This window comes from Ooceraea biroi, chromosome 2, assembly GCF_003672135.1.
Source record: "Ooceraea biroi isolate clonal line C1 chromosome 2, Obir_v5.4, whole genome shotgun sequence".
In the NCBI taxonomy this organism is placed as follows: domain Eukaryota; kingdom Metazoa; phylum Arthropoda; class Insecta; order Hymenoptera; family Formicidae; genus Ooceraea; species Ooceraea biroi.
The window spans coordinates 5976312-6002357 of record NC_039507.1 but is presented as its reverse complement, the minus strand read 5'-3'; the positions used below and the strand labels follow the sequence as shown (position 1 = coordinate 6002357).

Here is a 26046-nt window from a genome sequence, read left to right as displayed (position 1 = left end):
AAGGAAAAACATCGCGAGGAAGGGTACCCAGTCAATTCTTCCGCATCATATAACGATAACAGGTACTCTCGCTACCGTAAACGACGCGACGAGAGACGGGGAGACAGGAAACGAGGAGAATTTGTTGTTCTAACCTTCGTATCGGAGGCTGATCTCGCATCAAACTTTCTTTCGAATCGGGCGTTCGTGTTCACCGAGACGAAACGCGGAACTTGGAACATTCTTTCCAAGAACCGTCTTCTCTTTCGCGTCGAAATGTCGCTTAAATCGCTCCGAAAATTGCGCGATTTTTCCGTTATGGCGGAACCATGAGTTTCTGACGAATGGCTCGTTCGTGGAACAGGCAACAAAATTTATGATGATGTCTGTGATATACGTGTAAATAAGTACTTATTTCAGTATTTTAACCGCGTTTGCTTTTCGCAAAACAAATTCATTACGAAAGCTTTTTGTACATGATTTTCTGGCACGTCGAGTGAGGCGGGGGATGTTGATGTATTTAATCTGTTGAAGACTAGCTTTTTTGCCATTGTAATACTCCTGGGCCTGAGTTTTTTTCAAAAAAAAAAGAAAATACAAATTGAGGTACGTGTAGCCCTCGCATGAACGATTAAGTCCGGGCAGTATGTGATCCTCAATGGTATGAAAACCTCATATGAGGTACAGTGATGTGCATTGATGAGGTCCTTTTTCGGTGTAGATAGGTGTAGATGAGCGCGCCTACACCTATAATTATTATATTATGTAAATTATTATTCCAGTAAACACAAAGTTATATAATTATATAACATCAGCGTTATAATTTTCCACTTCATAATGTAATTGCGATATAACACGATATTGATGCTGACTTTTGGCACTGACGGATGGCCCGCTCATTTACACCTATTTACACCGAAAGAGGACCTCATTAATGAACATCATTGTACATAGTTATCATTGTACTCATGAAAGATTAAGTCCGGGCCTCATATGAGGTACGTTATCCTCAATGGGTTAATAAATTAAAGATTCAATAAAATAATACTATATAGATATTATTACTTCGTCAGCAAACCATTAAGCCAGGGTGGGGTGACATTTTTCGCAGCGAATATAATTTATTCATATAGATCTATATTGACTCTTATTTAGTGAGGCAGCTCTGGCAGAAAAAGAATAATAACTGTGTTTAAAAAAAAGTCTAACAAATCTCGTTGGCGCGCAGTTTCTTAAAGTTAGGAAGTTTTATAACGTCTCACACAATTATTTGAACATCCGAACATCGAGATGATTGCCAGATTTGATCGATGAATCACTAAAATATTAGCAATTCAATAAAATAGACTGACGTTATCACAATCCCTGTGCTATTATAAAACTTGTCGCCGTGCGTACCGCAAAGTAACATAAATAAAAATAAATATTAGGCAGAAAGAGATAAATATTTGAATAAAAACTTTTAAGTAAAATCTTGAAAGCTCATCCATTGTTTTTACTCAAATTTATTCAAACCAGAATGGAATGAGACATTAGTATGCTGCACTTTTGTTGCGCAACGAGAAACACCGCAATCAGCTGTGAAAAAGATCATTATGATGGCGACAAATCATCCAGATATAAACGCACAATCAATCTCGGTAGCATAATTAAAATGTACTCACCGCGGATACGTCGATGCCAATTCCCGCTGCATTATTTCGGCTCGCTCGCTTACTCACTCCTGGCTGATGCCGCTCCATTGCATAAAAACACGGTTGATTATAAACGCACTGCACTATGCACTGATTAACATAACACAAGAATGTCTCGACATCAGCGCACGACGCACATGTAGGCGTGTAAAAATATCGGCGATAATATAGTACGTAACGGTAACGGACATTAACCGAACGTTAAGTGGAACGTTGGATGCGGTGCGACACTTAACTAGATGCGAAATACATGTAGTATCAAAGGACGCCCGTGATAACCATTAAAGCCATTACACGTCAAAAAATTTTAGCCGTAAGTCGTAAAGCAGGCCCTAGACGGTTAATATTATTGCACAATATTTGATATTGCACAATATTATTGACCGTTTGTAGATTATACTGAAGGTTTGCGCAATATACTGTGTTAATCAAAAGTTTCTTCGTCCACATTCTTCTCTTTTTTTCTTTATTATAAGAAGCTAAAACAATGGCTACACAAGCTGCTTCGGTATCACTTAACATTTCTTTAGAAATTAAATTATTGCTGTGAGAGTTACTATTGCACTACAGAGAGAATGTCATCAATATTAGAAATAATATTGACCGTCTAGGGCCTGCTTCAATGTTATTGTGCAATATTATTGTGTAATAATATTGACCATTTAGGGCCTGCTTAAGGCCGTAAGCAAATTGGCCAATCACAGTCAAATATATCTATTACGGTAAGAGAATGCTTGATTATGATTGATCGATTTGCTAACGGCCTTACAATCACAACTAAAACTTTTGAATGGCCTTTAGGTCAGTTTAATGCACTGTCGCGATTACTCGTTGCTCGATTCGACTCTTCCGGACATTTGACACGCGCGATTTCAGTTTCCAACTAAAATTTTCAAAAACGGAAATATATTTTGAGAAACCGAGAAATCGAAAAACCTGACAGTTCGATTCGCAATTTTTATTGATTTTTGAATTTTATGAATTATTTATGTTAGGAATTATTAATTATTAACCCTCCGTCGTCCAACTGTACACTTGAGTGACACGCTGAAACTACTATAGTAAATTTCACCGACAAATTTCAATTTTTCATAAAAAACCTATTGATCATTCCGGTTTGGCGGACTGTGAAAACATGTTCAGAAACGTTCAAAATAAGTCACCCGGAATTTTGCCAAATTTTTTAAAGCAGTTATGTGTCAACGATACATGTATAACACTCAAGTGTACAGTGAGACAATGGCGTTGTTAAAAAAGTGATGGACGACGGGGGGTTAATATTATTATTAAGTCGTGATATTATATCTAATTGATTTCGAAAAGTCCAACTATTTGTAGAATTTACCTATAATAATACGAGGTATAATAAACTAATGAAAACAACATTGACCATCTCGCTAAATACTTTGCTCGTTCATTCGTGCAACGCGCAATTACAAATGTGCCGTTAATTGTTCTCATGTATCTCGAAATTAATATAATATTGTAGAGAAAGGCTTAGGAGTTACACTTGTAGAAAGAAAAATGTATCTCTTTATTAAAATAATTGGAGACAGCACGCAGTTTGCTCTACGAGCTCTCTCGAAAAAATAAATCGCACTATACAGGACTACTGTACATATTGAAAAACAAACATAGCTAACGAATCAGAAATGTTAGACACAAACAGGATAGAATGAACGAGCTATATACACAGGAAATAAATAAAACGCATAGAGATAATAGAAGAAAGAAAGAAATTTCATTATCTCACAATATAATAAATCGAATAAAATTATTAGTATCAATATAAAAATACTAATAATAATATAAAAATATTAATAAATCATGTTCTCTTTGCGTTAGCAAAACCAATTTGCGAGTATTACTGCCACGATTTATAATGATGAAAAACGTGATAATTTCCGAGTAAAGTAAGATTAATTATCCAACGGATGAGCGATCGACGTATCTCGCACATTCCTCTCATTCACTATCGTGAAAAATGTATCATGCGCCTAATTGAACATTGAGAACATCGCGATCGATGCATATTAATCACATCAAGATCGCGTGATAATTGCCTGTCGTTATTATATTGACATTACGGTCAAAAAGTATGTAAAAATGCCGCGTCTAATTTCATATTTTCGCGGCGCGCGGTCATGTTTTGACTCACGTAGTCGCACCTTGCAATTTGAATCAATTCCGTGATTTTCGCGCCGTGTCGGTAATGGTAGCGGGATTATTTTGCATTTCGCGCATGCGTTTCACCTGATCGCAGCATTCGCAAGTGCACGAGTGCTCGGGAGTGCTTAATCGGGCAACGGACAATCGTCGTTTGCGTGAAAGCGTCGTTAAATCAGTTGGCGCGGTTCGCGATCGCGTTTAACGTTGATCGCTGCTGGTGGACGCGCGTGTCGCAGCGTCACGAGTCAGTAACCCATTAAAGCATTCACGTTTATTGAGATTGCGTCGTTTCGCACGTACATACGCGTACTTGTACGATGCATCACGTCCGCGCGTGAATACGTAAATCAGGAATCGACAGCGTCGGCTTAAGTAGTATTTGACGGCGATTATTCGGACATTCTTTTTGCGGTTATGAACGCGGCTGCGAGTGGAGTGACGTTGTCCGCGAGCGCCTCGATTTGAAGTTGCCAGCGAATCGTCCGACTTTTTCGCGCGTGTATGTTGACAATGTCGAACACAGCAGCATCGGAACGTCATGTTTTGTACTGTTCGATTGGAAGTGTATCGCGCGTGTAAGAAGTCCGTACAAAACTTACTTTTTCTATGAAAAGGGAAAGAAAGACGTCAAGTTCACGCGTTGCGTCTTGGTCGAATCGCAAAAGGAGGATCGAAAAATGAGACACAACAATTTACGATTTAAAACTATAACTCTTCATAAAAGCTTTACTGTTTTTTTTATATTTAATTACAAAATAGTCAAAATATAGTAATATTTGTTAAAATATTATTAAAGACGTAAACGATTAGCAAACAAAACAACCTTCAATGTGAATTGCTGACAATATTATCTGTCAAGTTGTAATATGTCTCAACAGTCATATAAACAGACTGACATAAATAAATAAATAATAAATAGACCATAGCAACCGAGAGCAATTGCTCTCTGGTGACAAACGTTGCAGTTGGACGCCGACGTCAAATTTTAGATGACATAATTATGCAATTTTGAACTTTACATCAAAATATCTCCGCAAATAGAGCACGGAGAAGAAAATGAATACAGTTCAGGCATGTAAAGCAATTCTCAGCTAACTATTAAAAATCCGTGCAGTCGTTATTGAGATCTGATAATCGATGAGGCGGGGAACAAGTTTCTTCGCATATGTATGTACAAGATCCACGGAGCATCTCGCAGCACGAATATCGCTACGCGCGTGAACTTGGCGCTAGATACTACCATTATCGTATTATATCAGTAATTAATAAACGTGCGAGTGCACTAATATTTTAATTAACTGCGATTTTTTCCGACCGATTAATGTCCATGCATGTGTGAGGGAACGTATGAGTGAGTGAGTGAAATGCAGAGTGCAACGAAGCGAATTGCTTATCGACTGGTAAATATTTGTCTTTATTCGTCATATTTTCTCGCGATGATTTAATGTGCATAATGACAATTACGATTTAATATCATTCATTTCGATATGCTAGCGCCAGTTACATACCTAATATAACCTGACAAAGAAAGGGAAAATGTAATTTTGTATATTCCCACCTAATTAATAAATTTTACATATGATATACTTTTTAATCTGCTCTGTGACTGATTAATGGAATAATGAATCTTGTATCATATGCTTTGAAAAATATAATTGTCTGTTATTAAATGTTAAAATAAAAATATATAAAGAATATCAATATTTATTATTCGGTTTATAACGTTATAACTATTAGAAAAATTAATTTTAATAACAATATATAATTTTAATAACAATATAATTTAAAAAATTATTTTTCATTTGTTTTACAGATCGACTTTCAGTAGTGCAGCTCGAATCTACATCATTATGGTGAGTAATAGCTAATGCTATTAAATAGTTAATTAATTAGATAGAATTAATGCTTTACATAAATTTCAATGGAGTGGACACGACATATGTTATAATGTTACGGGCATTATACAATTTGATTTGGTTATGCAAGCAAATTATGTATTAGAGCTAAATGCTTATTATGTTCACCTGTTAACTATCGTTTTCCGTGTGAGCGAACTGTTGCAACGAATCCCTTGTTCATGAATTCCTTTTTTTTCTATATTTTTTCTGTACAGGTTTTGTTTGCATACGTGCAATTCGGCAACGATAGTTGATCCGTAACAATCATACGGAACTACAAAGGAATGTGTAACGGCAATCATTTATCTTTTTTTATTTTGGTTCTATTGTTACAACATCGATTTATCTTGTCCATTATATTTTTTGCTATGTTTTCATATAGAACTTATCAGAGGAATAAAACTGAGGGACCTTTCCTATCTGCCCGCCACTGTCTAATAATTCAGTTTGTACTATTATTATTTACACTAATTACATTTTATATATCAATCAAAATCCAGCAAATAATGAAGAATAGATAACAGAAAAGGTAAGATTACGTTAAATTAGGTTTAAAATACCAAAATACCAAAAGTGGCGGACAGATAACAGGAAAGATCCAAAATGAGCAATAATAAAAGAAAAATATGATAATTTAAAAGCATAACACTTTTTTTTAATTTCCAAATTTATGGAAGCAAATAAATTGACATATCAAATTGAGAATCAAGAAGGTAATTTCATGTTACAGAAATTAATGTAAAATATTTTATGTTGTATGAAAGAATGTTCTTGCAAAATAGTAATAATTAGTGATCTTATGAATAAGAGAAAGACAACGAAGTAGAGAGAGGCAATCATAATCGTTATCTGAGAAACGTTTACTGCGACCGGAAAACGACTGATTCTGCTATTGCTTTTCTCACATTTCCATATCGAGATATTATTTTGAACTGCGAATTATCTGACATTTACTAAATTTGATAAATATATACAATAACGGACCCAGCCTTAATGACCTTGACCTTGACATATATTGTAGAGGTCACCTCCCTGAGTGACCTTCAAGAGGTTTTAGCCGTCACTCGTTGTTTATTAAAAAATTATTAACAAAAGAAGTTTAATAATTTTGCACTAATTTTCAACTGTCCACGCGAAGCAAGGACTTGAGTTTGACATATATTACAAAGGTCACCTTCCTGAATAACCCGCACTAGGTTTCACCCTTCGCTCGTTTTGTTAAAAAGTTATTAACAAAAATGTTTAATGAATAAAGCATAATTTTACGATACCATATACGTTTACGAACGAGTATATTTGATGTAATTTTAGCTTTAAATCAGAAATAGGTTTGGGTTAGGTTATATTTTCCGAAACTGGAGCCCCGGACACATACGCTCGTTTTCAGCCCGCTTCGCGGGAGGGCGGGGAGGGGCTTTGCCCCTCCCCCCGCCGGAGCCGGTGTTATATAGATTTCACCGTACAGATTTTGATCACCTGGTACACGGCACTGATTCTGGCGGAGGTAGAGGCGAAGTCCCTCCTCCCGCCCTCCCGCGAAGCGGGCTAAAAAACAAACGTATATGTGTCCGGGGCTCCAGTTTCGGAAAATATAACCTAACCAGGTTAGGTTAGGTTAGGTTAAGTTAGAGCAGAGAATACTTTGTATTTAACTGTTTGTGCTTTTGGTTAAAGTGAAGAATACTTTGTACTTATATTAAAAGAAACTATTCTATATATTAACAATTCACTGCTTTAAATGACTTTCCTTTCTTCGTTCATATACATATTCGTCGTTTATATCTTTCAATATTCAAAATAACTACTATATTTTCGAAATTTCTTTTGTTAATAACTTTTTCATAAATAACGATCGACTAAAACCTAGTGCGGGGTATTCAGGAAGGTGACCTTTGTAATATATGTCAATATCATGTTCTTGCTTCACGTGGACAGCTAAAAATTCGTGCGAAATCATTAAACTTTTTTGTTAATATCTTTTTAATAAACAACGAGCGACGGCTAAAACCTTTTGAAGGTCACTCAGGAGGGTGACTTCTATAATATATGTCACGATCAAGGTCATCGGGGCTGGGTCCGTTATTGTATATATTTACCCTAAATTTTGCTATTAAATTCTAAAAGATTACTGCAATATATCGATCAATTACGGTTACTTCATCTTTATCATGTTTACTATACGACAGAACAGATTAATCATGAAATATTAGCAAGTATTTTAATTTTCGAAGAGCAAATTTAATTTGCACTTGATTTCGATTTATATCTCTGTACAACTTATTGATACGCATTTCTCGCGTACATTTTCTGTAAAAGAAAATTTGCGTACATTCTGCATAAATCTCCGCATGTACATGTGTTTGCACATGCTCGTTTCATCAGCCTGATTGGTTCGTCCCAATATATGTAAACCGAATGTCGTGCGTTTTGATTGGAGTACGGAGGATTGTGCACCGCGGAATCCGCGTTGTCGATATCCGCCAATTTCGTGTTATCCGACTCTACGCACGCGTTGTACATTCGCATGTAAACCACGATACGTTATGTTTATGCAGTCCGCGCACTCTTTGCAGCTCTCCCGTCTCGCGTGTAGCAGGACGACGTTGTCCGATGCTCCCGTAACCGCCTCGTCGGAAATACTGGTTAATCGATAGTAACGGTAGGAGTGAAAAGGGGTGGGCCATGTAATCCAGCATTGTAATCCGCCAGCTATTCTGAAGCCGATCATACAGTAATTACGCCGCTATTCGTTGCTTGCTCTACGCGAATGCGTAATTAATTCGCACTGTATAATCATTTAAAATTTACAATCGTTACTCGTAATGCGCACCGCGTTATATAATACGTTACCGTTTGTAGCGCATAATCGAATATGTCGCTTGATTAAAACGATTATTAGCAACGGCGCTGCCAGCAAAGCTGAAGAACATTGATATTATTTGCAACATATTAATACCTTCAGACATTATCTCGCTTAATCTATTAATTTGCATAATAACGACGATGGTTTAATCTCGCCAGATAATAACCGCATATATGAATCGGTGCTTAAAGCCAAGATGAAACTTTTGTGTAATTTCATTAATTGCGACATAATTGTGGGCCGCGAGAAACATTAACGTCGTTATGGTCCGAAATTTCTTTCTCTTATAATGCATTCACGTATGCATGCGAGTGCACTTTATATTCGGCTCCCTGCTTCCCGTAAATGCTAATGCGTTAAAACGGTAGGCATATTTTCGATGCATCAGAATATAAGCAGCGATGTATATGAGCGGATTTTATACGAGAAATGAAATTAAGAAAATACTTTGTAGTTTAAAATATTGTATAAAACTCGCACGCAGGTGCTTTAAATTAATTAAACCGTATATAATTTTCATATTCAATAAAAGTATTTAATTTCCATTTTTCGTTTAAATTACACGTTAATATTACACACGTTATTGATCGATTTAAACGTACGCGAAAAAATTGCACATTATTCAGAATTTTATCCATATGCAACTAACTGTTTATTTTACACAATTACACTTGCATGTCTTTCTTGCATCAGATAAACAAAAGTCAGGATCGACCAAGTGCAGTATTGAGCTTGACGTTAATGTATCCTGTCATATTATCGTGCAGCTGAAGAGGATTAAGAACGTCACATAGACGTTATTCATGAAAGTTCGATTCTGGGATATTAACTATAATCTATGGTTCCGCATGGTTCGCTAGTAAATCGTGCATTAGATCCGAGAGTCAGCCGAGCGATTTTCTAACTCTCCGCTCGAGAGCTCGCGAGCGTGATCGGAGTTAACTCTCGAACTCGGTGGACCGCGCGGAGCGATAAAACACGAGTAATATCCAAACTCGAGTATCTATCGGTGTTCCTTATGCTGGTCGAGTACGCGTAGTCGCGCAATGCATAATATTTTGTGACAAATGGCGGATACATAGAGATGTACGCCGAGAAGAGCTATGACGACGAAAACTGCGAGAGAACAACGTCTGCAAAATCGACGGGCGCGAGTTGTTACTTCTCCTGATATATGGTAATTGAAATGCTTATTCTCACGGCTACCAAACAATTGTTCGGGCTTTCTCTGATTATATCGTTGATATTACGATCCACATATGTGTGCATAAGCTGATCGGATGAATCCGTAACGTATTAGGTATTACTGCATTAACCACCCGAGCCGAAAACCGTACGTGGTATTTGACCGAGAATTCCAATTTTGAAATCCGTGCATGCTTCTGAAACAAGATCAAAGATGGACCACGACCATTACTGATCATCCCGCAATTCGTGTTCCCGTGATAAGCGTACTTTTCACTCAGATAACTTGTTATCGTATCAATACATTATTGATGTAATCTTAATACCACCATATTGTTGAAAAAACGTCCACAATAGCCCATTTTGAAAAATTTTTGATATTGAAAAGATAGACTTTTTTATCTCCATGGAAGTGGAATAAAAAAATGGCTATTACACGCATGCATTGCTGAGCTTTCACAGCAATCAATACATCACATATATATACATATGTGATGTATCGCATATAACGAATGTGTTGTTAATCTTCAGTTTCATTTTATCATTTTTTACCTTAACCTGCTGTTTATTTCTAAGTTTGCTAAGAGCGATAGTAAGTTAATACAGACATTTCTCAAAAGTATTTTGAATTGCAAGGGGTTAAATTAATTCAGGCATCTTTCTAAGATTGTTCGATTTCACGCCGCCGCACCGCCGAAACCGTTGGTTTCGCGGTGAGGAACCGGCCCCTTGTACAATAAGGTTTTGGGTGCAGTTGGAGAAGTGTCACGACGGTGACTAACGAAGTCGTAGTCCGTTAACAATGTTAAGCATGTGGGCACCGCAATTTAACGTCGTCGCTACCGACGAGACCGGCCTCTTTCCGACGGAGGCACGCTTCGTCGCGTACATATATACGACATCCGCAAACACGAATGTTCGCATGCGGATACATGCTATAGATAATAACGTACGTGGTACGCGCTGCAGAGAGAAAGAGAGAGAGAGAGAGAAGTGAGCTCGATAAATTAATGTATTATTTCGTAGCCGATTTCCAGAATCAGATTTACGACGGCGGCACGCACAACCGCTCGGAGCTTTCCCAAACTGTCCACCAGCACAATGGCCCGTGAAATTGTTGGCAATGCTCTTAATAACTGCCGTTATAAAGTGGAGTCATCCACAATACTTCGCTGTAGCAGCATTGTTTCGCTTCGCCGACCGAAGGAAACGAGAATTTTCGACCGAAGTTCTTCCCCGCTAAAGCCGAACGTAGCACTTGAACGAGATTAATATCTTTTAAACGTTGTGTATCTGTTTTCTGAGCGTTTAGTTTTCAGCGGAGATCATCGAATTACCTTTATATCATTTAGAAAATATCGTGTGTCTAAAGAAATCCGATTTAATCTATCAGTATTCGGTAGACGATAACATATAAATTTGCATTTTATTTAGGAACAATTAAAAGTTTTTGTTCCATAATATTGAACTCCTCTCAATTGAAATTCTTTTTCACAATTTCTCAACATACATTTAATTAATGGAATTGGGAACACAGTAATTTTCATCATTTTTTGTATTGTTCTATCTTTAATATAAAACTTACTGAAGTTTTAATCTTCACATCAATTGCTACTTAACTTCTTCTTCTTGATTTCTTTGATCGGTACTAAAAATTATATTATTACAAAATTTTATTGCTTTGTCTAATCTCGAGACTGAAAATAGACCAGTTAAAAGACAGCCTCATTTCATCTTTTTATCTCTCGCTCTTATCTCTGTTTTAATCGCGAATACAAAGTCGTACGTTGTGTTGAGAGAGTAAAAAATAATAGAAGTTTACTTGAGACTAAATAATGCTGCATTGGACTTTATACTAGTTATTTGTCAAAAATCGTGGACGTAAATATCTATTTTTTTAATGAGAGAGTTTATTATAAATCTTTTATATTGAAAAGTTAAATCAAGTTCTCTGCTTATTATTTTTGTGGTAGCTTTCGAATTTTTAAATATTTCAATGTTTATTTTGAATTAATTCAGAGAAAATTTTTAAAAATTTTCACGAGAGGTACTTAATTCATAGTATTAGATATTTGTACATAAATTAAGTTACTAATTATAATATATATTTATTGAGAAAATATTTGCTTTATAAATGAAAAGTGTTGAAATTTGTTTTGAGCTACCCTGTATTCCGTAGGCATTTCACGGTTGTAAATACAAAGATAAAGGAAGTACGATATTTAAGGGGCTGTTATAAAATCTAAAACCATTAACGTTTGAAAGGAAACTGCAAGTTGGAAATGTTTCCGCTTATAAGCAAGAAGAATGATTAACATCGCGAAAATATTAACAGACAGAACAACTGGCTAAAAGCTAGCTGTATAGAAACGTGATCAATCAGATATATTGAAATGATTTATAATTAGCGAATCGGTTCTCCTTCGTGATACAAAATTTAATCATTTTGTGTCCTATTAACACATTATAAATATGATATATTATAAAAACATATATTCGTATAATATAATATTATATCATAACGTAAAAAGTATATTATTACGATGACGTATATGACGTTGAGCGTGTCGTGGGCTATTAAGTAAGCATATGGTAATAATCACGCATCAAATTTAGCAGTGTACACACGGTAGGAATATGTGCCAATGATAATGTGCGCGATCTCATAAAATATGCAAATACATTTCAATCGCGTCAATTACTCCAACTAACAGATTGATTACGCGCATGCCTAATTTCTCCTATGCAGTTTGTTCATTGATGAGGAAAACTCGAAGCTCTACACAGAATTGAATTGGCTGTAACCGATGTTTGGAGAATCGTAACTTATTTCATATTAATCTACCTACGTTATGCATAATGCATTCCGCTTGTTGTTTCGGCAGTGGACAATTCGTATAACAGATTGCGGTGCAATTAGAATTTATAATTGCGAAAGTTACGAATGATTATGTAAAGTCGCTTGACCATTATGTGATTCTGACGTAATTTCTGTCTCGTATTTTAGTGAATGAATGGAAAACATGAGTGGAACTATCATATATTACAATTTATTCTGTCATAATAAAATCTAACAATACCTAAGTGATCTATTATTTTATAATAAAACTGTAATAGAAGATAGGATTATTGGTATCAAACAGTTATACAATAGGTAGAATTAGTGGACCAGAAAATCGTGCTAATGGCCGATTCTATGTAGAACGTTCCAACTTCTCTTTCTCATCAAATTTCTCCTCGTCTCTCTGAATCAGATTAGCTTAGCTTAGATTTCTCCAAGTTTACAGAAAATATAATGTAGCAGCTATGAATTTCAAGCTTCGTTATTAAGGAGACTCAAGATTAAACAACGATATAGATACGGAGCAGCATTATACTAATCCATATTAACGTCAATGTACTTTAGCTTCTAGTTCACCTGTAGCCTTGGAAACGTAATTTTCCTCTATATATGTTTAAGCATTAGCACATGGATTTAGCTATTTGGTAGAAGTCGATGTCATGAATGATAACGCTATGCTTGTTTCGAAGAATAAATTTTGGTATTATTATAAGAATTTTGCGCGCACGCTGCACAATATTTAAGACGAATAATTATAAAAGATTATATTAAAATCTTATATTAAAATAGTTTATTCTGCTGGATACAAATGAGTCGTAACATTAGTTTTAATTCAGCAATAGGTAGAATTATATTAGGTTTGAAAACTATGTAAAAATATGGTTTAAAAGCTTATGTAAAAATGAGAGATTACCTTTCAAATTCGACTGTTGATAGCTTTAATTTCGATTAAAAAAAATTAATTGATTGATATTCCAGTAAAACTTATTTTATGTTTTTCTCAATACAAAGTTTATTCGGAAAATTAGACAGTATTAAGTTATTTATAAATAATTGTTGATTGAAATCCAGTTATAAACTGTCATAAGTTTCTACATAATATCATGCTTTTTTTTAAGTTTTATGTTGTTAGTTAATTAAATTGCAAAAACTTGATTAGCATGAAGCTAATTTGGACGATACATCTGGAAACTTTCTGATTATTTAGCGGTGAATAAATGTGAATTCAATATTGTTAGACTCATCCCGAGTAACGCTGAAGTGTATAAATTACTGCAAAATGTCCGGTAGCTATTGTGCGCGTGAATACAGTTTTTCTCGGATATGAATCTCTCCTCAGTGCGTTAGAAACTCCGAATGCTTTCTCGGGAATTGATTTACGATGGAAGGGGTTGTGTAGCTTCGAGCTCCGTAAACAACGTATATACCTTTCGAGTGCGAGCGTAATGTCGGCAATTGAAACATTCGCTAGTCATGAAGAACGTACACACTCCCATGTACATTTATGCACATTTACTTTATTACGTGCAAGTCTCATGACAATTGTAGCTATTTTGCACCCTCCAATAGACACGTTTTATGCTTATTCTGCATAGTGAACTGCACAGTGCAATCTGTTGTAAGTGTATGATATTGATAATTATTTAGTATAACGGAGTCATCTCTAAGTATCAAAAAAATATGAAAATCTAATCTAATCTAACTCAACCCGTAACTCCTTTCGCGTGTATAGCTAAAAATTTGTGTAACAGTTTTGAACTTTCTTATTAATAAACTTTTAAATTAACTTTTTAATAAACAATGAACTAAACCCTTTTGCGGATTATTTACGGTTACGGGGATAACCCCTGACTATAATATATGTCAAGATCAAGATAATTGGAGGTGATTCTGTTATACTAAATAATTACCATATTTGATTTTTTAAAAATAATAGTTAATCGTTTTTAATTGTAACGATCTATGCCAAACTTTTGTCCAAACTTGATAACTGTGCTGTACGCGAGCAAAGGTTCGCACACAATTACTCGCTACAGCAACAGAGCTTTTTATTGTTCTCACATCAGTCGACTCGGTGTCGATGGCGCGAACGCTTTGCACGTTGAAACATTCACGAGCGCAATTAATTTTCGTAGTCATTGTTCTTCCATTTAGCAGAATTTCAGTGGTTCCTGTTCCGTAACAATTGGCGACTCGTTGATCGAGCTGCTTGCCCAGTGCTTTAAAGTCATATTAGATTTATAACGGATACCGATAGGACCGTGATAATTCGAATGTACATACATACATACACGTGGCCGACATACACGCGCACGTAAAATAGGTTCATTTACGGCGATCTATTCCACTTTCTAGAGATCTAGAAAGTGTCTTTGATGTATGGTAGATTAACTCAGAATTGTATATACGCGTTTCGGTTTGCAGGAGTGTATAGACATTCCTGAAGTCCGTTCACTTTAATTGTCTCTTCCTGCCTTCCGTCCTTCGCTGTCCCTTTGGTCTGCGACCCGCCACTGTTAATTCGATGGTAACCAGTTGCTTAGCTCTCTTGCATCGGAAATAGACGGAAATACGGAAACGGTACAAGATAATGGTCGTGTTGTACGATATCTGTATTACTGATTTCTGCAGCTACTGCTACATGATTCCGCGTAATTAATACGGCTGAATATGGAGCGGACGCGGGACCAAGCCGGTGGATTCCGATAAGATATTAACCGGTTTGCTATAATTGTGCGGTCGGTTGAGTCAATCAGAACGCGATTATGCACCGTCTTGTCTCGCTCGGTGCTTACGAAACAATGCGCTTGTTTCCTGGGTAGAGCCATGGATGAATGATAATTGATGTGGATAGTCAAGTTCCCTGCTATCGATATGCTACGCTGATTCACTTGTTCCTGGCATGCGGAAATGTTCGATGAATTTAACATATCATGATGAATGAGCAGCTGAGATACCGATATCGTTGATATCGATATCGTGATTGTACGTTTCGAATAATACCACTTGTGTAGATTAATATTGAAAAGGTTTCAAATCTCATAACGCAAATAGAAATGTCAAAATATATTTCAATGTATCATGTTCGTCTCTTTTGCTACTATTTAAAAATAATTGTAAATAATAAAACATAAGAAAAACGGCATGAAATTTATTTTTTGATATTTTGCATTAAGTAATTTGTATATTGTATATCATGAAGGTAATGAACATAGATGTCACTATTTCACATAATTGCATTTATTCTTTATGTGTTATCACTGATTTTTATTTGGAAAAGTTTATTTTACACTTATTATATTCTTTTCTGATAATTTATTTGCTGAGAAAACTAGTAAGCTGAAAAGTTGTAATTATTAAAGTGAAATTGAAGAAAATCTATAGATATATCTAAGAATATATCATGTTCATTTCTTTTGCTACTATATAAATCTACTCAGGTTTGATTATATAATATATGCATTATAACTTTTTTGTTTTTATTAAATGGATATCATTGTCGATGATTGGAACGTTAATATAAATTATTTTTATCGATCAACTTATAAGGTCGGCATCAATATTTCGGATAAAAAAATCTATTATTGTCAAAACAGATGATACCTCGAAGGTCAATGGAATCGATAACGTATCATTTTTTAATGTTTTGATGGCATGTCTGGTTTGCTTTTCTCGATACAGGCATATTAATATTACAAAGAACGATACAGCCAGGATTCTCGTTTTTGCCAATTCTAATTTATCAATGTTTTCTGATCGTTTGAACTTTTCTTGTTTTATACTCGAGGTCATATTAATTTAACCGCCTTTAATCATATCAGGAGATGATAAGAGAGAATAGCTTACAGAAATGTTTCTGCGGCTGACGTGCAACAGAGAACCAAGCGTAACAAGTATTGTTCGACTGGGTGAGAAACAATAGGTATGCCACCTTCATTCATTCGTCTACAATTACACAAAATTAATGGAAATGAAAATCAGAATAGCAGCGCGTAACATTATGAATGCGTTATACACATTCATTCAGCACATGTTCGTTCTTGTATTGTTCTTGTATCAGCAATTCGTATGTTAATAACGTTTCGCGATCTTTATTATCTAGAATTTATATACCTAAACGTATAAATGTAAGGAAAATTGCCTACAAGTATTATCATGAATTAATTCTCTACTGTGCCTTCTTTTGTTAATTCTTGATATTTATCACCGAAGAGAAATTAATACACACAATACTAGGAAACAAAAAGTAAAATTTCACACTAAAAACAATTATTTGAAAAGTTTTAAATAATATTCTTTAATCTTTACAAGAATAAGTGAAACATTATATTATTATCAATTACGCCAATTAATATTTACAATTTTAAAGCCTTTTTATTAATTCATGTTATGAATCTCTTAAAATATGCCAAAGCGAATATAAATTAGGAAGAGAGAGAGAGAGAGAGAATGTCATTCAAGTTATCGGTTCATTGCGTCTTTCGAGGATACGTCATGTAGGCAAATTGCAATGCAGTTTGTCTTGTAGGGTGTCTAAACATCGGATGAGCGACGTTATCGGTGTACTAATACAGTGTGGCACGGTTTATACGGTTTATACCTCTTCGCACGCGTAAGATTAGGTAGCACCAATCCCGGATTGCTTGTGGTAATAGGACAGCGGTTTGGCCATCTCCAGATTTGATCTCTGGTGTCTACGTCCCCCACGAGAGACACGTCAAAGCTGTCGAACATAGGTCGGCAAACATGCGGATTCGGGACGTCCACGCATTGTGGTGACGCCAGGAACGGTTCAAAGCCCATGGTTGACCTGCTGACATCCTTGGTATATGCCGCCGACCACCCTTCGCAATCAACCAGATCGATTGCCTTTGCTCAGCCCAATGGACGAAAAGTTAGGGTTACGTCGAGTAACCATGTGCTTGAATTTGATCAAGCCAGTGGTTTCCAACCTTTTTTCATTGGCGGCATCTTAATTTATGTATCATAATTTGTGGTATCTTTTGTCAATTTTCTATAAGTAGAACTGCTTTCCAAGTACGCTTAGTGATCTTGCGGCTAATAATAATAATAATAATAATAATAAAGATAATAAAATAATAGTAATATCTTGCATCTCTGGGTACCATTAGTGCTACTAGGATTGATGACAACGGCACCATGATTGATAAAAACATTGCATTAAGTCTTATAAATAATAGAAGACGTAATAGACTGCACAACAATTATAATTTAAAAAATTATGAATAATTAACTGTTAAAGAGAAAACTTGATTTGGTACGTAATTGGTATAAGCATTCTTTTACTACATTACTAGCCATGTTGTTCGATGTTCATGTATTATGTATATTAGTCGAAATTCATTTCCAGTAAAATTGCTGTAATAAATTCGCAACGAACAGCGAACTGACGAAACGATTTGCGTGGTAGGCCGTTCTTTCTTGGCAAGCTGCGGTGGTTGGCAAGGATTATTGGACAGAGGATACAGAGGCACCAGCCGCTCGTGAGCATCCTGAATATTACCGCCGGGATGTTTGCTGGGTATAAACCGAAGACACCGCCTGTAATGTCCGCTGCATAACCCATGTAATTTCCCTTTCGCTTTGCGAACGTTATTGCGCAAACGGAATATCATAGTTTTTCGCATTTTCCAACCTGGCGGTATATCATACCGGCATATACCGAGAGATACACGAAAGCCATTTGTCCGTGTGATATGTCGGTGTGTGCGCACACGCTCACACTTACAATTTCACAAACGTGATACACGAAGTTACCGTAAGTCCGACTTGTCGGAACTTTAATAGAAATTCTCATTGAGATCGATCGAGCAGTCGTTCGAAGAGTAATTCCAGCTTTCAATTATTACAAACGTCATCGGATCGAGTTTCAATTATTGTAAACGTCAATGTTCCCGTTAAAACGCGCGATTCACGGTATTGCGAATCAACGTAACAGAACTGTATGAGAAGTGAGTTTTCGATACAGTTTAATAAAGACAGAGGATATAATCTCTTACGATCTTGTGAATTACACTTGATCTAATGCAAGCTATCCAAAATCGAAAAAATATATATAGGGTGTCTTCGATTTTATTCACATGCAATTATATCAAATTGTACTAATAATAAATGTTTAATTCCGTGAATATGAATTGTTTTATGCAAAGCAAACATTTTTAAGTTATAAAATTAATAATATAATCAATTGGAAGTGATTTCAACTATATAAATGTATTTTTCCGTATATTATTGTATAAATGTTTTTTCGTATAAACACATACACAAGGATAATATTAACAATTTACAGAAACATTTATAGCATAATTAAATTTAATTTTTATACTTTATATTTGCTCAATATCTTTTATTTGACATACTTGGTAGTTCATAACATTAAAACTGCACCCAATTACTCTATTAATTTACTGTGTTAATATTATGTCGAATCATGGAACGTCACTTGCTCCTATCTGTCATGAAAAATCATAAGATAATAACTCTGGCGAGCCTGTATTATCATTGTTGCCTCACTCCTCTTTATGAGCTGATTATCGTTATTAACGCGGTTTATCGGTAAGTGATCTGCCCGGTGGGAGCGATTCCCTTCCCGTTTCCTGTAACTGTTCCATTTTTCTGGCTCCCGTCGGCTGGCTGACCTCACGAGCCAGTAGCGAGAAGTATTATCGGCGACGCCCGTTAAATATCGAGCCCGTTAAAACGCCACCCATCCTGGATAAACGTCCGACGCCAGAGCGACAATAAATCCGCGGCCCACCGCGCACGCAAACTATTGAATATCGCGAGCGGAGTTTCATGGATATCCTCTTTCCCCCTTCCCCTTTGTTGTCGAGTCGCGGATTTCGGCGCGGTACTTCTGCTCATTATATGCCGCAATTAATTATGATAAGCAGCGGCGGCGATTAATCGTCGCCGCACTCTCGAGAAGAGGCAGTAATTACTTCCACGCGGTAGTTACCGGTGATAACTCAGCAACAAGGCTGACATAAGTGCTCACTACGTATAAATTGCGACTTTCCTCTCGAAAATTAAAAAGAAGTAACAAATTGCTGGCTGGAAACTTATCGGAAGATGTATAAAAATTTATCACATTTAATTACTTTGTTATTGTACATTCTAGTTTATTAAGACCTGCAATATTTTTCAAATAATATTATACTTCAATTTTGCTTATATACGTTTTTATGATCTTTTAAAGTTTACATTCTATTTTTCGTGATTCGCATAAAAGCTGCTTTGCTGCAGCTGCTTATCAATTATTAACTAACTTAAATGGAAGAATTATCTTTAAAAAGTATGAATTGCACGCATTTGAACAATGTTTCATAAAATTGTTATTCAGAAATTCTCAGGAAAAGCTCAGTGCAAAAATTATTTATTATTACATTGCGTGAACAGGTTCTCATCAATCTTCTGAATTGTGATTTAATGCAATCAGAGAAATACATGCTGTGTGTGCATGAATGGCATGATAATTGAGATTCTAAACAAGCATTTTGTTTTGCATACATTGGATAGATATATTTCATCTTGATACACGAGAATCGCGACATTCCTGACTTATTTACTATATCTTTAATTACATCTTACGGTATTCAATTAATTTATATTGTACGATATTTATCACGTATTTCGTATTTTATAAGAACAGTAATTTGGCGAATTATAGATTGCGTAGCCTCCGAACAGTTCGCGATCGTTAAAGGGCTCTAATTTCACATGAGGTTTTAGTCGTTTTCGTTTACTTATTTTTCATAATGAGGAAAAGATCAGAATTACAGCAACAATTGAAATGCAAAAAATAATTGAGATACTTTCTATACAGCAAAACAATTTTTATTATTATATAGGGGAGACCGGTGTCAATTGTAACAGGTGTCAAATGTAACAGAGCTTATTTTAGAGTCACCTTATATAAAAACACGAAGTAGCCTTCATTAAGTAATAAGAGACAACTTTTCGCATTACCGTCCCGAATGTGGTCATCGTAACGTTCTTGTTGTCCACGTTATCCCCAAATTTACGGAAATTGCGACCAAAAGTAAATATTCTCTCACAAATCTTTTTTGGTGCACAACTTAGGTTACTGTATTTATTCAAAATTCGATAACAGCCCATTATTATATGTTGCCTGAACTATCTTATTATGTAGGTTAGATATTTTAGGTAAAGAAACATATAAGAAAATAACAGGATAATTTCGGAAATGGCATAGAGGTGTCGATTGTAACACGAAAAACGGTGTCGTTTGTAACATCCTGGGATGTTACAATTGACATCTATACATTTACTTCGTATGTTTTAATATACATTTTTTGGTAATTATTTAGCTACCGGGTGAAAAATGGTGAAACCAAGACCAAGAAAAACCGAAAGGGGAATAATCTGCCAAACATCTCAGCTGCACTGATAAAAATGTTTCTTTTATATGTATTAATTGTCTCTCTGATTAATATTTTTGTTTATGTTTCACTTGGTTTTTAGAATTTCGTTTTGTTTGGTTCTTATTGCTTTATTGTTCGTTTATTTCATTGTTCTCGTTTCATTATTTCAATGTTTACTCGATATTATTTATAATAAAAGTATTTGTTACAATTGACACCAGCCCTGTTACAATTGACACCAGAGAGGTGTCGATAGTAACCGTCGCACTATGATAAAAATGGAATATATTTCGAGACGATTCCCGATAGCTATATTATAAAAATCTGATAAGTAGCACCAAACCTGAAGGTTTGTTCCAAAAAGAATGTGAAACAAAAATTGCGAACGGTTTACTGAAAAAAAAATGTTATTGAATTTTTGTTACAATCGACACCGGTCTCCCCTACAATAAGATTTATATTATTTGTATTGCGTGATAAGAAGTAACTATAGATACTTTTTTGCTGTTTTGTGATCACGAAATAAATGCTTGTATATTCAGAACATTTATTATATAAACATCTTTAGAATCTAATATTAGAAATGATTAGGATCGTTAAAAATACATAAAACATAGGAATCTTTTCACCATGTTTTTCTTCCGGGTAATTGTCAAGGGAGTGCAAAGAAAAGTAGAAAGACTTAAATTTTCCTCGCGGGTACACTGATGATGAAAGATGCTATTCTCTCGTAGCTACGTTCGCAGTGCACTTCAATTAAGACAAGATGAGTCCACTTTACCTTTTTCACCTTGCGTGTCATCTTACATAATTAAAGCGCTGGGAACGGCGCAACTCTTAATTCACACTTACAACGAAGTTAAGTTAACGTAACAGCTTTATCATAAATTATTGCCTAGCTAACGCAGACGGTATTTTGGAAAAGGGTCATAGCTCAACTCAATTTACATAACATGTTGTCCAATGAACAAATTAGTGCAAATTATTTATGGTATTTTTTTAAATTTTCTGTCCCTTCACCTTTTAAGCTTGTTCTTTGTTGCTCGCTTCTATATCTCATTCACGACGGCAGCAATTGTTGTGGCGGTTTGCTAGTCGTGCTAATCGATTGGCTGCTGTTCGCTAAACGGAAGGATAAATAATTCATTCGCTGCACGTAGCGAGCGTCTGTTCTCTCAGACCTTTAAATGATAGCAGAAATTGTTCTTTCGGATAATTCGCGGATGGCGTGCGAGATCTTATCCAGCGGATTTGCAGGAGAAATCGCGCTTCTCGCGAGAAACATACTCAACCTCGCGATAGATAAACCTTGGCTCCTGGTGTCCTCATGTAAGGGCTTCAATTCAATCTGACACGAGATACCGCGATTCATCCTATCTCGCGCGTCCGCCGTGAAATTGTAACGGTCGTGTCGTTAACTAATGAGTTCGAGTAATAGCCTGCGCTCTCGGTGCATTTTTATGTACACCTATTTGCCAAACGATTACGTTTCTCTTATATCAACGCGATGTTGATGTGTATGAGATTTTTGCATACGTCTCGCTTCGCAATTAAGATTTTATCGATCGGATTGGAGCGTACAACACAATCTCGCGCAGCGTGATAAATTGGAATTGGTTTTTTCTTTATTTCTCCACACGTTGTCAGCTTTTTTATTTACTTTTTGTGTTTTATTTGTATTTATTAGAATATTTGTTATTACTTTTAGGAATCAAAGCTTCCTATTACGTTGAAATATATCTTGAGAATTTCATATAAGTAGGTATGTTTCTTCCTGCATAATAATATTCTCCCAATACAATAGATTTCTTCTCTGTTTATTCTTTTTTTTCTTGAGGATAGAGGAAATATATAAATTTTGACTAAGTATGTATTGGTAAAGGAATGGAAAATCTGATTAATAATACTGATTTCAAATGTGATATGGTTCTAATCATATAGATATTTTTTAAAAATATTTTGTTATTAATAATACTTCGATTTGTTACTATATATTATAATAAAACTGTTATATATAATATATGTATAGTGCTGTTGGGTACTATCATTATAAGTGATGAATTATGGCTTACGCGTGACTTTATCGTAAATAAGAAATCTCTTAAATTTATAGACGGAATTTTCTACACCTAGTAAATATCACACATTTTAATAGCATATTAGCCTTATATTAAACGGTTGTGTATATGTATGTACGATATCGGTTGTAGATATTGGCAACTTGCGCGCATGCGATACGTCGAGAACTATAATTGAGATTTTATCGACGCACTAAACGGTACCAAGTTTTGGCGCAACACGTGCCGGGGTTTGCACTTTGCGACGGTGCAAGCAGGCAAACCCCAATGACTTTCTAATCGAAGTACGATCAGACGACGTGTCTAACAATCGTGATCCCGAATTACGTCTTAATACGTGCAAGTATTATATCTGATTCTCGGTTCATACAATATTTATATTGCAGACAAAGCAGCCGCATCGATTTCTTCGCCGAGAAGCGCGATGACCGCCGAAAGTTTTGGAAACACCTACGTCGAATTGGTGAGTGATTTATGCTGCATGTATTTTAAGATAAGTGGTCAAACTTCTTTACGTAATTTCGAATGTAATTTCTGACTTAAAAAATATTATCTTTCCCAAAAAAGTAAAAAAGAACGCATACGACACACCACCCTCTTATTTGATTATTTAAACATTTTTTTCTACAAACGAGATGACATAAGAAGTTTATGCCAATTAAAAAAAAGTATTTAATGCGTGAAGTTGGCGCGTCTATTATTAACGTATCTCTTGATATTTGTGATTTTACGTGACCTGGAATTCGTCATGTCTTATATAAGAAAACTTGTTATTGATAGAAGCTTCTTGAGGACGTTTAACTTGATTACGTATAACTCGATCGTGTTGGTTTTTAATTCGACGGAATAATAGTTCTAAATAAAATCCTAATTTAATAAAATAGACACTGGTTAATTGTAATAATATTGTATTCTCCTCTCGTTGGAATTGTCTCACAAGCGACATGTCAGTCGTTTCGATATCGATAAGCGACTCTCTCGAAAACTTGTCGATCGATTATATGCTTTCTTGTCAGTTTTTGACGCGTTTTTTAACACATCAACGCATAATTTTTCCGGACAGCAAGTAATATAACGCATCATCGAATATTATAAGAAATTCTTTACATAAAATATTTCTAGATAGCATCGTGCATACGAGCAGATGCATATCTATCCCGATCGCATTACTTTAATCAAGTATTGACGTGAAAGAGACTTGAGTTCATCAATTCGTAACATAGTTCCGATTAGTATAATTCAAATAAGATTTAATTTAAGGAAGATTTCATCTTTCCGCTATAGTGTTAATAAATAAATTAACATGAAATCTGAAAAAACCGTAAATGTAAACGTACAAAATCTATTAATATTAAAATAGCGGAGATTAAATGTTCTCATCGGAAAGATGTTTTTTCTTGGTGCAAAATCGCCAAGGAAAAGCATGGTCGGCGACGAACTGAGATTAATTTCCACTAACGTGCTTGATGAAAATCCTGTCGATACTTGTGGGATTTCTCCCGCTGCGGAAATGGCAGTGCATCTTCATCCCGCCGGTGCACAGCACGCATTAGCAAGTTTTTCGACGATGCGGCGGCGCGATAAATCATAGTCGGTGCTCCAGATGAGAGGCGACGGATGAAAAATGATGTTCCGGCAAACGAACGCGTTACCGTGGTCAGAGCAACGCTGAAATCGTGCTCCGACTAAGGACTTGCTCGACAAAAGCGAGCAAAGTGCTGCTTCCAATTGTCATATAAATCCATTTCCGTTTCCTGAGATTTTTACTTGGCGACTTTCTTCTAAAAGGAAATCATTAATTACTTCGATTCAAAAACATCTTGAAGAAATTCTGCCTGTAACTATTTATAGAAAACAACCTCGGATGTTATATATCTTTTAAACAATTTGAAGAGTAATTATCAAACAGTCCTATTAAATTAATTTTAGCCGTAATCTATTAAGACTTTAATATTTAACGTTACGCTTTATTAGATAAATTAAAACTCATTATGATATAAATTTCCCATAAAATACAAAATGCTATCGGTTTAGTTTCTCCAAAATAGATGCATAAATTTATTGTACAGTTTTGAGATAAAAATATGTAATTTCTTTTTCCATGAGAATCATTTGTTGGATGTTTAATAATACGGACAAATTCTTTTTTAATTTGAGACATTTTTTAATTTCTGATGATTTATCCGATACTGTCGTGATATCTCACATAGTTATTGAGTCGTCAATATGGTAGTCATCGACAGTAGTTGATTGACAGCAGTAGGTGGATTATTGAATTGGAAGATGTATAAGCCATCTAACGCTCTGATATTCTGAAATGTTACAGGTCGCATGTTTATAAACCATAGCATTCACGAGTTATCAGTATATTTAGTCACAGAAACTTCAAACAAGGATATTCTCTTATGTATTAATTAGTGCTCATTAATTATCTACTTTCAAAAATATTTTAAGCATATTTCCTATCTTAAACTCATTAAAATTAGGGATCGATAATTACAGTTGTTTTTAATAAATAAATAAGTAAATAAAGAGAGAGAGAGAGAGAGAGAGAGAGAGAGAGAGTTCTGTCGTGGAAGATGCTGAGCGTTGGAGACAATCAATAAAAGATAATTTATTATTCAGATCCCGTTATGGAAACCATAGCTGCATGTCGCGATTAAATATATTTTCCTCATTATTCATGGAACGTTCTGAGCGAAGTCTTGTGCACGATAAAATCCCATCACGTACACTTTCGCGCGTTCTCATACGTGAGATATCGAGAATGGAACAAGAAAATCTATTTGGAAAACAACCCATTAAACTTATCCCATTGTCACGAAGCTCTCATTAGTTCACGCAAAGATCACGCGTTTTTGGCGATATCGATATTTAAACTCGAAGATAGATATTCGTCTTGTTTTTGACGATTTGTTTAGAATGTATTTTTT

The 26046-nt window shown here is 35.3% G+C and overlaps 1 protein-coding gene across 3 annotated transcripts in view; it reads left to right on the top strand.

Moving 5' to 3' along the window:
- Nucleotides 1–26046, top strand: part of LOC105275393 — a 232522-nt gene that overhangs the window by 51613 nt on the left and 154863 nt on the right. For all 3 annotated transcript variants that reach the window (XM_026967788.1, XM_026967789.1, XM_026967790.1), the window contains 2 exons: nucleotides 5656–5695; nucleotides 23500–23576. The gene's annotated coding sequence lies outside the window, so the exon portion shown is untranslated. The remainder of the gene's footprint in view (nucleotides 1–5655; nucleotides 5696–23499; nucleotides 23577–26046) is intronic.